This window comes from Procambarus clarkii, chromosome 22 (genome assembly GCF_040958095.1).
Source record: "Procambarus clarkii isolate CNS0578487 chromosome 22, FALCON_Pclarkii_2.0, whole genome shotgun sequence".
NCBI classification, from domain to species: Eukaryota; Metazoa; Arthropoda; class Malacostraca; order Decapoda; family Cambaridae; genus Procambarus; species Procambarus clarkii.
The window spans coordinates 26,913,267-26,924,900 of record NC_091171.1 but is presented as its reverse complement, the minus strand read 5'-3'; positions in this window follow the sequence as shown (position 1 = coordinate 26,924,900).

Here is an 11,634-nt window from a genome sequence, read left to right as displayed (position 1 = left end):
CCTACCCTTCACCACCTTCAATACCCTTCATCACCTTCCTTACCCTTCACCACCTTCCCTACCCTTCACCACCTTCCCTACCCTTCACCACCTTCCCTACCCTTCACCACCTTCCCTACCCTTCACCACCTTCCCTACCCTGCATCACCTTCCCTACCCTTCACCACCTTCCCTACCTTTCACCACCTTCCCTACCCTTCACCATATTCCCTACCTTTCACCACCTTCCCTACCCTTCACCACCTTCCCTACCCTGCATCACCTTCCCTACCCTTTGAAACCTTCCCTACCCTTCACCACCTTCCCTACCCTTCACCACCTTCCCTACCCTTCACCACCTTCCCTACCCTTCTCCACCTTCCCTACCCTTCACCACCTTCCCTACCCTTCACCACCTTCCCTACCCTTCACCACCTTCCCTACCCTTCACCACATTCCCTACCTTTCACCACCTTCCCTACCCTTCACCACCTTCCCTACCCTGCATCACCTTCCCTACCCTGCATCACCTTCCCTACCCTTCACCACCTTCCCTACCCTTCACCACCTTCCCTACCCTTCACCACCTTCCCTACCCTTCTCCACCTTCCCTACCCTTCACCACCTTCCCTACCCTTCACCCCCTTCCCTACCCTTCACCACCTTCAATACCCTTCATCACCTTCCCTACCCTTCACCACCTTCCGTACCCATCATGCATTCGACCCCACAGAAGCATTCATAAATTTTTACATTCTGTTCATTCAAAACAGGAATTTTCTCAAACATATATTAATATTATAAGATTTTAGCAAATTGTGCATATATAGGCATAGGTTAGGTTAGGTGTTTAGGTTCTGTTGGCGATTATTTGTATTTGTAGTACGTGGGTGAAGCATTTACAGCATTGTGGTTCGAACTAAATTCGTCAGTGAAGCACTTGTTCCGGATATGTTCGAACGTCAGCAGTTGTGAGTCGTGTGTAAACCGCTTTTCATTCATAAACAGGGGGTTTGGCGGGTGCATGGAATCACTTTTGGATCTTTGTTTGGAGGACGGGCTGTTTACAGCGTTGTGGTTCGAACTAAATTCATCAGTGAAGCACTTTTTCCGGAAGTGTTCGAACGTCAACAGTTGTGAGTCGTGTGTAAACCGTTTTTCATTCATAAACTGCTGGGGTTTGGCGGGTGCATGGAATCACTTTTGGGACTTTGTTTGGAGGACGGGCTGCATCAGTTGTGAGTCGTGTGTAAAGTGTTTTTTCACTCATAAACGGCGGGAGGGGGAAGGTTTGGTGGCTGGATTACCGCACATCTGACCACTGACTATGAGGACGGGCTGTCCAGGCAATTGGGTTAGATTTATAAAGATTCAAATAAATAATTTTCACTTTATCGAGAAATACGTTGATCCTAGTTATTTGGGAAGGAAAATTTTAAAGATAGATTCTCTTCTAGATTCTGAAAGAGGAATCTAACCTTACAGTATTATCTACTATTGATATTTATTCATTGAGTGTTCTGATTTACTGATTAATTAATTCAGAGATTTAGTAAAAGATTTTGCGACAATGCAAAACTGTTCTCACAATCAATATAGCCGGCAGCCTCTGCCACAGTCAGAAGAGGAGTCCTCTCAAGAACTCTCTCCAGCGCATCCTGAAAGAAATAAGTCTCACCACGAAAAGGAGAAAATGAAATTAAACTAAAAGCAGAACAGAGATAAGAAGCGGCGTCACTCCCCTTCCCTTGGACGAGACGCACATAGGCACAAGAAGCAGAAAACAGAATTAAAAGAAAGGAACACAAAAAGAAAACGGGAGTATGTCCAGGTTGAGGACGGCCTCCAACAGAAGACAAAGAACATGAAAACAGAAAATTATCGTCCTCACTCATTCACAGACGATGACGACAGGAAGGCCAAGAAAATGACCTTACAGGAAGTGTCTGAGATTATATCAAATTTGATCCTAAAGGAACGGGGTCAGGCATATATCGCGATTGACAGCTACAATACATTTCTAAAAGAAGTTGTCTGCACCGGGAAGACCATTAAAACAATTGAGTTTCAGAACCAGTCTGGAAACCACCGCTTAACCATGAGTAACGTAACACCGGGAGAAATCCAATATAATCTAAGGGAATGTAGGACACAGGGCTTGACCTACTCTATTGCTTTATATATTGATGTTTAATACGATTTCGAAGGCACATAAACTGACGAAACTCGATCATTTAAGAAGACAATATACTTCTGCCAGCTGCCACTGTTGATAGGGTCCATGTACTGCCCAACAGCTACCATGGACGACTAAACATTACTTAGGGTGGGTGAGGATACTGGAGTACACGGTGGCTACTTCCTTATATGTGGACAAGAGAGAATTGTCATCAACCGTAACGTGGTGAGGAAAAACAGTTCTATGGTTATTCAGTGTGAAGGACAAGAAGCAAAAAGGTTTATTTGCAAAAATACCATTTTGAGTACCTCGGAAGGAGCATGCGGGTTTTAACTAACAATTTTTTTAACGAAATCTTATGGTTTGGAGGTTAAGCTTTGTACTGGTTATGGGATGTACCTTCACGTGCCCTTAATCAAGCTGCTGGCGGCCATGGGTGAAGGCTGCGAGGTTCCTTCCCCCAACCAACATGCGGTTGACGATGAGAACGAGAAATTGTGGAAAAAGAAAATGACGCGGCTAAGGAAGGTGATGCTTGATGGCTGCGGGGATGTAGAGGAGGCACTTAAAGTCGCGGACAAAACTTTGATCAAAGCCTCAGTAAGAGCCAACTAGGCTTACATTCGAAAATATCTTGGCAAAACCCGATGGAAGAAGACGTCGGGAGTAATAGACATACTTGAAGTAGTGCTGTTGCCTCACATGAGTACATCAATGAGACAAAAAGCCATTTACCTGTGCGTAATGGTGAACCAGGTGTTACTGGCCCGCGCAGGTAAGCGTCCCTACGACGACTAGTGTCACCTGGGCCACCGCACCGTCCTCACTACCGGTCCTCTCATGTCCCACCTTTATCAATAAACCTTGTCCACCGTTTTCGAAAATGCTGAAAAAAATATTAAAAAGAACTACTGTGCTGCGAGAGAGGAATGGGACGTAGAGTTAATCAAGGGACCTCCCCGGGTGGATACGTCCAAATTCAGGAAAAAAATAAAAAGGCACTTACCGAATTTAAAAATTACCGATGAGGACGACTTTGCCTACCATAGACAGTTAACCGAAGAAGCCGAAAGGAAGTAGGAGGAACTTGATCTTCACCGTATGTTAAATTTTTACGATGATTGTTTGTTTAAAACAATTGAATCGGCGCTAAAAACAGGTACTTGGGGAGAAAACATCAATGCAATGCAAGGAGTCTCGTAAGCTTTGGAACGTGTCAATTACATGTAGTATCTCTCACAACTACGGGTAGTTAACGGAGAAGACAAACTCTTGTTAGGGATCGGGGTTGAGGCACATGACTACCACCTTAGTTCCGTAGGGTTTTTATGCCCATTTGAGACTCCGGAGAATGACCGGGTTGGTCTCACACAACACCTGACCACTGGCGCTATAGTTTCACCCACAGAAGACCCATAATGCGTCAGAGAAATCTTAAAATAGCTTTAAGTATATATGTTTGTCAAAAATGAGCTGCCCTATTGTAATGGACATGGCAAAATATTCATTGATGGTGCCTGGATAGGTAACATGAATATACCAACCATGGATTTGAAGAAAGAGATGGTCACCCGTCGTAGACAGAAGTGTCTTCACTTTGGTCTGTGGATCAAAGGCCGTGACCTTCACATCAACTGCGACTCGGGCAGGGTAATGCGCCCGGTGCTGGTTGTTGAAAACAAAAAGCTTAAAGTGACCGATGTTGATGAATAACAGTTGAGAGCCAACACATATAACATTGATGACTTAAGAAAGCGAAACATAATAGATTATCTTGACGCGGGCGAGAACAGTCAAGCATTCATAGCGGAATATGTTAACAAACTTCCCAATACTGATCTGGACTATGACTACTCCAAGTTGGAATATTTCTTCGAGTTTGGGATAACTGCAGCCGCTCTCCCGCTCTTCAATTTAAATGAACCTATAAGAATCATTAACTCATGTAAAATGCAAAAACAGGCCATGGGATATCCTACGTTGACATAAATATTGCACAGTGAAAACGAGTGTTTCTATCTTAAGAAACCAGAATTTCCCTATGTTTTGCCTGGAATTATGAAGTAAATGTCCGAGTTCCAAAAAATGTACTCTGGACAAAACGTGAACGTTGCTGTAATGCCCATTGAAGGGTATAACCAAGAGGACGGCGTCGTCTTCAGCCGGGGAGCAGTGGAGAGAGGAGTGCTCACCAGCGTCCACATCCACACATACCGGGTTAGGAGCGAAAGAAACATACAAGTCGAAGTGAAAATGGCCAAGGTTGGGGACAAGGTTTCGTAAGGCGATACTGTAATTGAGTGTGGTAGTGATATAGTTAAAATACCAGCGGGTAAAATGCCAGCAAAAGTATTTACAAATCGAACTTATATTACTGATAGTGGAACTTGGATAGTGGAAGTTAAGACAATGGAGATCAGACAACCGGAGGTCGGGGACAAGTTTGCTACCCTAAATGGACAGAAAGGTGTTATAACAGCCATCCTTCCCGATGATACGTTGCCGAGAGATGAGAACGGGGTTGTCCCCGACGTTTTCTTCGGTCCTCATGGATTTATAGATCGCCTCACAGCCAGCTTCCATGGAGAAGTTTTGCTTGGCCTCGTGTCCTAGAAACTAGGCATGAGACTCGATGGAACACCGTTTAATCGTGGTTATAATTTGTACTCAATAAATGGCTTGGCAAAAGAAGCTGGAGTATCACTGACCAGAAATTTCTACTCTTCAAAGGGAAATTTCTTGGGCAAGGTGTTCTGTGGGCCACTCTTTATACAGCGCCTTAAGCACTTGGCAGGACCCAAATGTAATGCAAGGCACGATGGACCGATTGACCCGGAAACAAGATAACCAACTCAAGGTCTCACTCGAGGAGGAGCCTTGCGTCTGGGGGAGATGGAGGTCTCTGCTCTACTGGGTTACGGAGCCACTGACTATCTCACACACTTTATCTATCACTAAAGCGATGGCGTTAAAGTTCCCTATTGCAAGAGGTGCCATAGGGATTGTGAGATACTTGGTGAGAGGGTATTTTGTAAAATATGCTTGAAACCTGATTAGATTGTTTTCAGAATCGTCACCCACGCCTTCAAATAATTTGAGGGTATTTTAGATGCTTTGTTTCACAAACTTGTCCAACTAGGACCAGACGAGGGAACTGAGAGTATCAACCCGGAATACCCCAGTGTGATTTGATTGTTTGGCCGATGGTCTATTGATTGTTGCCGCCGAAGGCGGCTAGTTTATTGTGCACCCCATACTCATCCTGTGATGGTCTAAGTGATGTTCGTCCTGCAGAGTCAAAGATGACCATGACCAGTATATTAGGTCGAAGGTCGGTAGAGCTTGGCAAGTTTTTGAGCCAGGTTGAATCTGATGGCAAATCCAACGCCAGCTTCTCGTCGTTCGGCGCTACTACACTACGACCACTCCAGACAAAAATTAACCCGCCACCACGATCTGTGTGTACGTGTGTAATCACCCAATTGGGCTTGCGGGAGTTGAGCTTTGGCTCTATGGTCCCGCCTCTCATCCGTCAATCTACTGGTGTACAGATTTCTGAGCTTCTCGAGCTCTATCATATCTACATTTGAAACTGTGTATGGAGTCGGCCTCCACCACATCATTTCCTAGTGCATTCCATTTACTAACTTTGACACCGGAAACGTTATTTCTATTGGCTCATTTTGGTGATGTACCTCTGTGGCTCCTTTTTGTGTATTCACATAGTTGTATTCACCTAGTTGTGCTTGCAGAGGTTGAGCTCTGCTCTTTTGGCCCGTCTCTCAACTGTCAATCTGTCAACTGTTACTAACTACTAACTAACTTTTTTCCTCCCCCCCCCCACACACACAGGAAGCAGCGTGTAACAGCTAACTCCCAAATACCTATTTACTGCTAGGTAACAGGAGCATCCATCTGTTTCTGCCGGTGCCGGAAATCGAACCCCGGACCACGGGACTACGTATCCAGCGTGCTATCCACTCAGCCACTATTGTGTGTGTGAGTATGTGTGTGTGTGTGTGTGTGTGTGTGTGTGTGTGTGTGTGTGTGTGTGTGTGTGTGTGTGTGTGTGTGTGTGTGTGTGTGTGTGTGTGTGTGTGTGTGTGTGTGTGTGTGTGTGTGTGTGTGTTTTATTCAAACTTGAGAGGTAGGCGGGTGAAAGCGGAAAGGCCCTAGCATGGATAAGGAACTACCTAACAGGAAGGAGCCAAAGAGTAACGGTAAGGGACGAGAAGTCGGACTAGCGAACAATAACGAGTGGAGTACCTCAAGGATCGGTGCTGGGACCAATTCTATTTCTAATATATATACGTTAATGACATGTTTACAGGAAAAGAATCCTACATGTCGATGTTCGCGGATGATGCAAAAGTAACGAGAAGAGTTGTGACAGACGAGGATTATAAGATCCTCCAAGAGGACTTAAACAGGTTGCAGAGATGGTCAGAGAAATGGCTACTGGAGTTCAACACGAGCAAATGTAAAGTTATGGAAATGGGATTAGGTGACAGGAGACCAAAGGACAGTACACAATGAAGGAGAACAGCCTACCTGTGACGACGCGAGAAAGAGACCTGGGGGTGGACGTAACACCTAATCTGTCTCCTGAGGCACATATAAATAGGAAATCGACAGCAGCGTACTCTACACTGGCAAAAGATAGAGCATCGTTCAGAAACCTAAGTAACGAGGCATTTAGGGCGCTTTACACTTCCTACGTGAGGCCAGTCTTAGAGTATGCCGCATCATCATGGAGTCCCCATCTGAAGAAGCACATAAAGAAACTGGAAAAGGTTCAGAAGTTTGCGACAAGGCTCGTCCCAGAGTTACGAGGGATCGGGTATGAAGAGCGCCTAAAGAAACTGAACCTTACGACACTAGAAAAAATAAGTGAAAGGGGGGGATATGATAGGAACATATAAAATACTCAGGGGGATTGTCTCAGAGTGGAAATAGACGAAATGTTCACACGGAATACTAACAGAACGAAGGGACATGTGTGGAAGCTAGAAAATTCAGATGAGTCACAGATGTTAGGAAGTTTTTAGCGTGAGAGTAGTGGAAAACTCTCCCTTTTAGCGTGAGAGTAGTGGAAAAATGGAATGCAGTTAAGGAGCAGGTTGTGGAAGCAAACTCTGTTCATAATTTTAAAACTAGATGGATAGAAAGGCGGGATCGAAGAGTCAATGCTCGATCTTGCGGGCACAAATTGGTGAGTACAAATTGGTGTGTGTCTTATTGGGTGGGTGTCACACTTATTTGGGTGTGTGTCTGTGTGTTTAGGTATGTGAGTGAATCTATGTGTGTGTGTGTGTGTGTGTGTGTGTGTGTGAGGAAGTGTGAGTATGTGAGCGAGTGAGAGTGTGTGAGTATGAATGTGAGTGAATGAGTCTGTGTGTGAGGAAAGAGAAAGAGAGAGAGAGAGAGATTTATGAAATTATATCACCGTGCCTGACGCGGCCGCACTGTTAAATTCGGCGACTTGGTCAGTCTACCGATGAGTCTTGCTCCTGCGAGGTATTATATCACTTCCCGGAGACAAACCCTTCCCTAATACTTTCCAGATGTAGATGATGGTGTATTATTGTTCCTGTGATTCAGGGATTACAGTTTGAGGAATTATAAGCTGCCCCAATAATTTTTTTTAATACGGTTTAGATAGTAAAAGTTTTATGTAGCTCATCAGTTTATAACTACGTTCAGCCACATACACGGGTTAATAGGCGTTCGATCCCCCAATTATCCAAGTTGTTGTGCACCGTTCCTTCACTCCGCTCTCATATTTCAGGTGGTGCAGTGGTAATGGGTAGGGAAGATGGTGAAAAGTAGAGCAGGTGGTGAAGGAGAGGGAAGGAAGTGAAGGAAAGGGAAGATGGTGAAAGGTAGAGCAGGTGGTGAAGGAGAGGGAAGGAAGTGAAGGAAAGGGAAGATGGTGAAAGGTAGAGCAGGTGGTGAAGGAGAGGGAAGGAAGTGAAGGAAAGGGAAGATGGTGAAAGGTAGAGCAGGTGGTGAAGGAGAGGGAAGGAAGTGAAGGAAAGGGAAGATGGTGAAAGGTAGAGCAGGTGGTGAAGGAGAGGGAAGGAAGTGAAGGAAAGGGAAGATGGTGAAAGGTAGAGCAGGTGGTGAAGGAGAGGGAAGGAAGTGAAGGAAAGGGAAGATGGTGAAGGGTCGGGCTGGGAGAGATAGTGCTGCCCCTCACCCGCCTCAGGAGTAATCCACCACTCTTCACCCTGGAAACACAAACCGTAAATGTCTCTATTTTCCGCTTGTTACAACTTGTAATAAAGTTGTTACATCTTGGCTTAACGTGTTTAAGACGTATTAGAACGTTGTTACAACTTGCTATATTGGTTGTTATAACTGGTTAGGAGGTATTAAAACTTGTTCGAACGTTGTACCAATGTCGTAGTTTCGGTGTGTGTTTGCTGGGAGAGCTGTCCTTCACACCTGCGTCCTGACGGTACACGCGGCGCTCACTCTCTCCACGGCACTACGAGGCGGTCCTCACCCCGGGGTTATTATTGTCTTGGCTGACCTCGTAGTGAGCTGAGCCGGGCGAGTCCCTCTGGTGTACACGGCCACGTCATCATCAACAGGTATGAGGTACAACTCTCCAACCACTTGGGCTGGACGGTAGAGCGACGGTCTCGAGTCATGTACGGGCGGCGTTGAATCCCCGACCGTCCAAGTGGTTGGGCACCATTCCTTTCCCCCGTCCCATCCCAAGTCCTTATCCTGACCAATTTCAAGTGCTATATGGTCGTAATGGCTTGGCTCCTTTCCCTGATAATTCCCTCCCTCCCTCTCCTCAGTGCGAGTCGTGAATCCTGGACCGGTTTTCTAGACGGCGCCTTCCATTGTCTTCCGGAGGCTGGCGGCCTCTCACTTGAACCACTTCAGGGAAAAATGGGAAGGTTTGTCCCCGGAATCTGAACCGTAGCATTTGGAAAAAGAGATTTGAAGAGCCTAATTTGCCTTCTCTAGAAAGGCGAAGGATAAGAACTGATGTAACGGAAGAATACAAATAGGTGAAAGGGTATGATAAAGGGGATGTTAATAAAATTTTAAATATAACACAAAATAGAAAATGAAACAGTTGATATTAATCGGGTACGTTTAGTACACACAGAAATCACAGTAGCGTGATACATCAAATGAACAAATCCACAAGGACCGTGATGAGGATTTGAACCTGTCCCCGGGATGAACCCAGACGGATCTTAGTTGATCGCGCCACGACATGGAAAAAAAAATGCAACCGGGAGTGCTACTGCCCTCACACAGATCCCGAGACACATCACCCGGTTTGTATCTCGGAGAGGCTGCGGGATCCGTGTGGGAGCAGTAGCACTCCCGGTTGCAATTCCTTTCCATGTCGTGGCGCAAACGACTAAGGCGCGTGTGGGATCATTAAGGACGTAAGTTCGATCCCTCATCACGGCCCTTGTGGATTTGTTCGGATAAGTTTACATTCAGGAAATACTGGTGATTAATACTGGTGATTGATCTCAGGAACAAATTACCAAGTAACATACAATTGATGTAGATCACTTAACTGCTTCAAGCGTAGTTTAGACATATATATATGAACTGGTTTGCGTGAATATAAGTACCAGCTGCCTCTTACGTTTCCTTAATTCCGATTTTCCTGTGGCCACACCTCTCATGTTATCAACTTCTAGAGCCAGGCTTACATTGAACTCCTTGACACGAGGCATTATTTAGCTTCTCTAGTGGCGTAGTGGTCTATCTCGCCAGATTGCAATCAAGGGATTGCAAGCGGGTTCGATTCCCGCAGTTGAGCAGAGACGGTTAATTGGGCACGTTTCCGTTCACCTGATGTATCTGCTCACCTAGCAGTAAGTAGGTACCCAGGAGATAGGTTGACGGTTGTGGGCAGATCTTGTAGAAGAAGGTCAGAAGTTGGTCTAGTGACCTTCCATAGTGAACATACCTGACACCTGATGCCTCTGTTGAGTGAGCTGTATAGGTACCCGGGAATCAGCCAGCTGTTGTGGGTTGCATGGTGTGGAATATCACTGGAGGGTCTTAAGGGAACGTCGATAATGATAAGCCCAAGTGCAGGCTTCCTGTCCCCGATCACCTCGACGCTCGTGTGTTTCCAGTTTGCGGGCGTTGATGTCTCCCCCCCCCCTTGCTACTGGTGCGTATTGACGACACCCACACGTTCATTGATATTATGTTACTGATCACATTTTGTAGTCAAGACTTGAGATATGTCATTTTTTCTGGGGGGGGGGTTCTATTTATATTTGTGTTCATCATTTTCATCAAATCCGCCAGAGGGCTAAATAATCTGAGAAATACTTCCTAAACATAGTCAATACGACGCTCCTCCACGACCAGAGCTGTTATCTATACACGATAGTGATTTACGTTATCCATACACGACAGTGATTTACGTTATCCATACGCGACAGTGATTTACGTTATCCATACACGACTGATTTACGTTATCCATACACCAGAGGGATTTGCGTTATCCGTGACTAATTAGTTAACTTTGGTTCCTCTAATACTCTGCTCAACATATTGTCCCTTGTTAGTCCTTTCCATTACTGTCGACAAAAGGCAGCTCAGGATGGCACTCAGAAATATCGTTCCACATCACCCAGAGTAAACAAATACAGACCAGTGTCCTTAACGTGTATACCATGCAAGGTGATGGAGAAGATCGTGAGAAAAAAACTAGTAACACATCTGGAGAGAAGGGACTTCGTGACAATCCATCAACATGGGTTCAGGGAGGGTAAATCTTGCCTTACAGGCTTGATAGAATTCTACGATCAGGGGACAAAGATTAAGCAAGAAAGAGAAGGCTGGACGGACTGTATTTTCTTGGATTGTCGGAAAGCCTTTGACACAGTACCGCATAAGAGGCTGGTACATAAGCTGGAGAGACAGGCAGGTGTAGCTGGTAAGGTGCTCCAGTGGATAAGGGAGTACCTAAGCAATAGGAAGCAGAGACTTACGGTGAGGGGTGAGACCTCAGATTGGCGTGAAGTCACCAGTGGAGTCCCACAGGGCTCTGTACTCGGTCTTATCTTGTTTCTGATATACGTAAATGATCTCCCGGAGGGTATAGACTCATTTCTCTCAATGTTTGCTGACGATGCCAAAATTATGAGAAGGATTAAGACAGAGGAGGACTGCTTGAGGCTTCAAGAAGACCTAGACAAACTGAAGGAATGGTCGAACAAATGATTGTTAGAGTTTAACCCAAGCAAATGTAATGTAATGACAGGAGCAGGAGGCCAGATACAAAGTATCATTTGGGAGCTGAAACTCTGCAAGAGTCAGAGAGAGAGAGACTTGGTGGTTGATATCACTCCAGACCTGTCCCCTGAAGCCCATATCAAGAGAATAACATCAGCGGCATATTCCAGGTTGGCTAACATAAGAACGGCATTTAGAAACTTGTGTAAGGAATCATTCAGAACTTTGTATACCACATA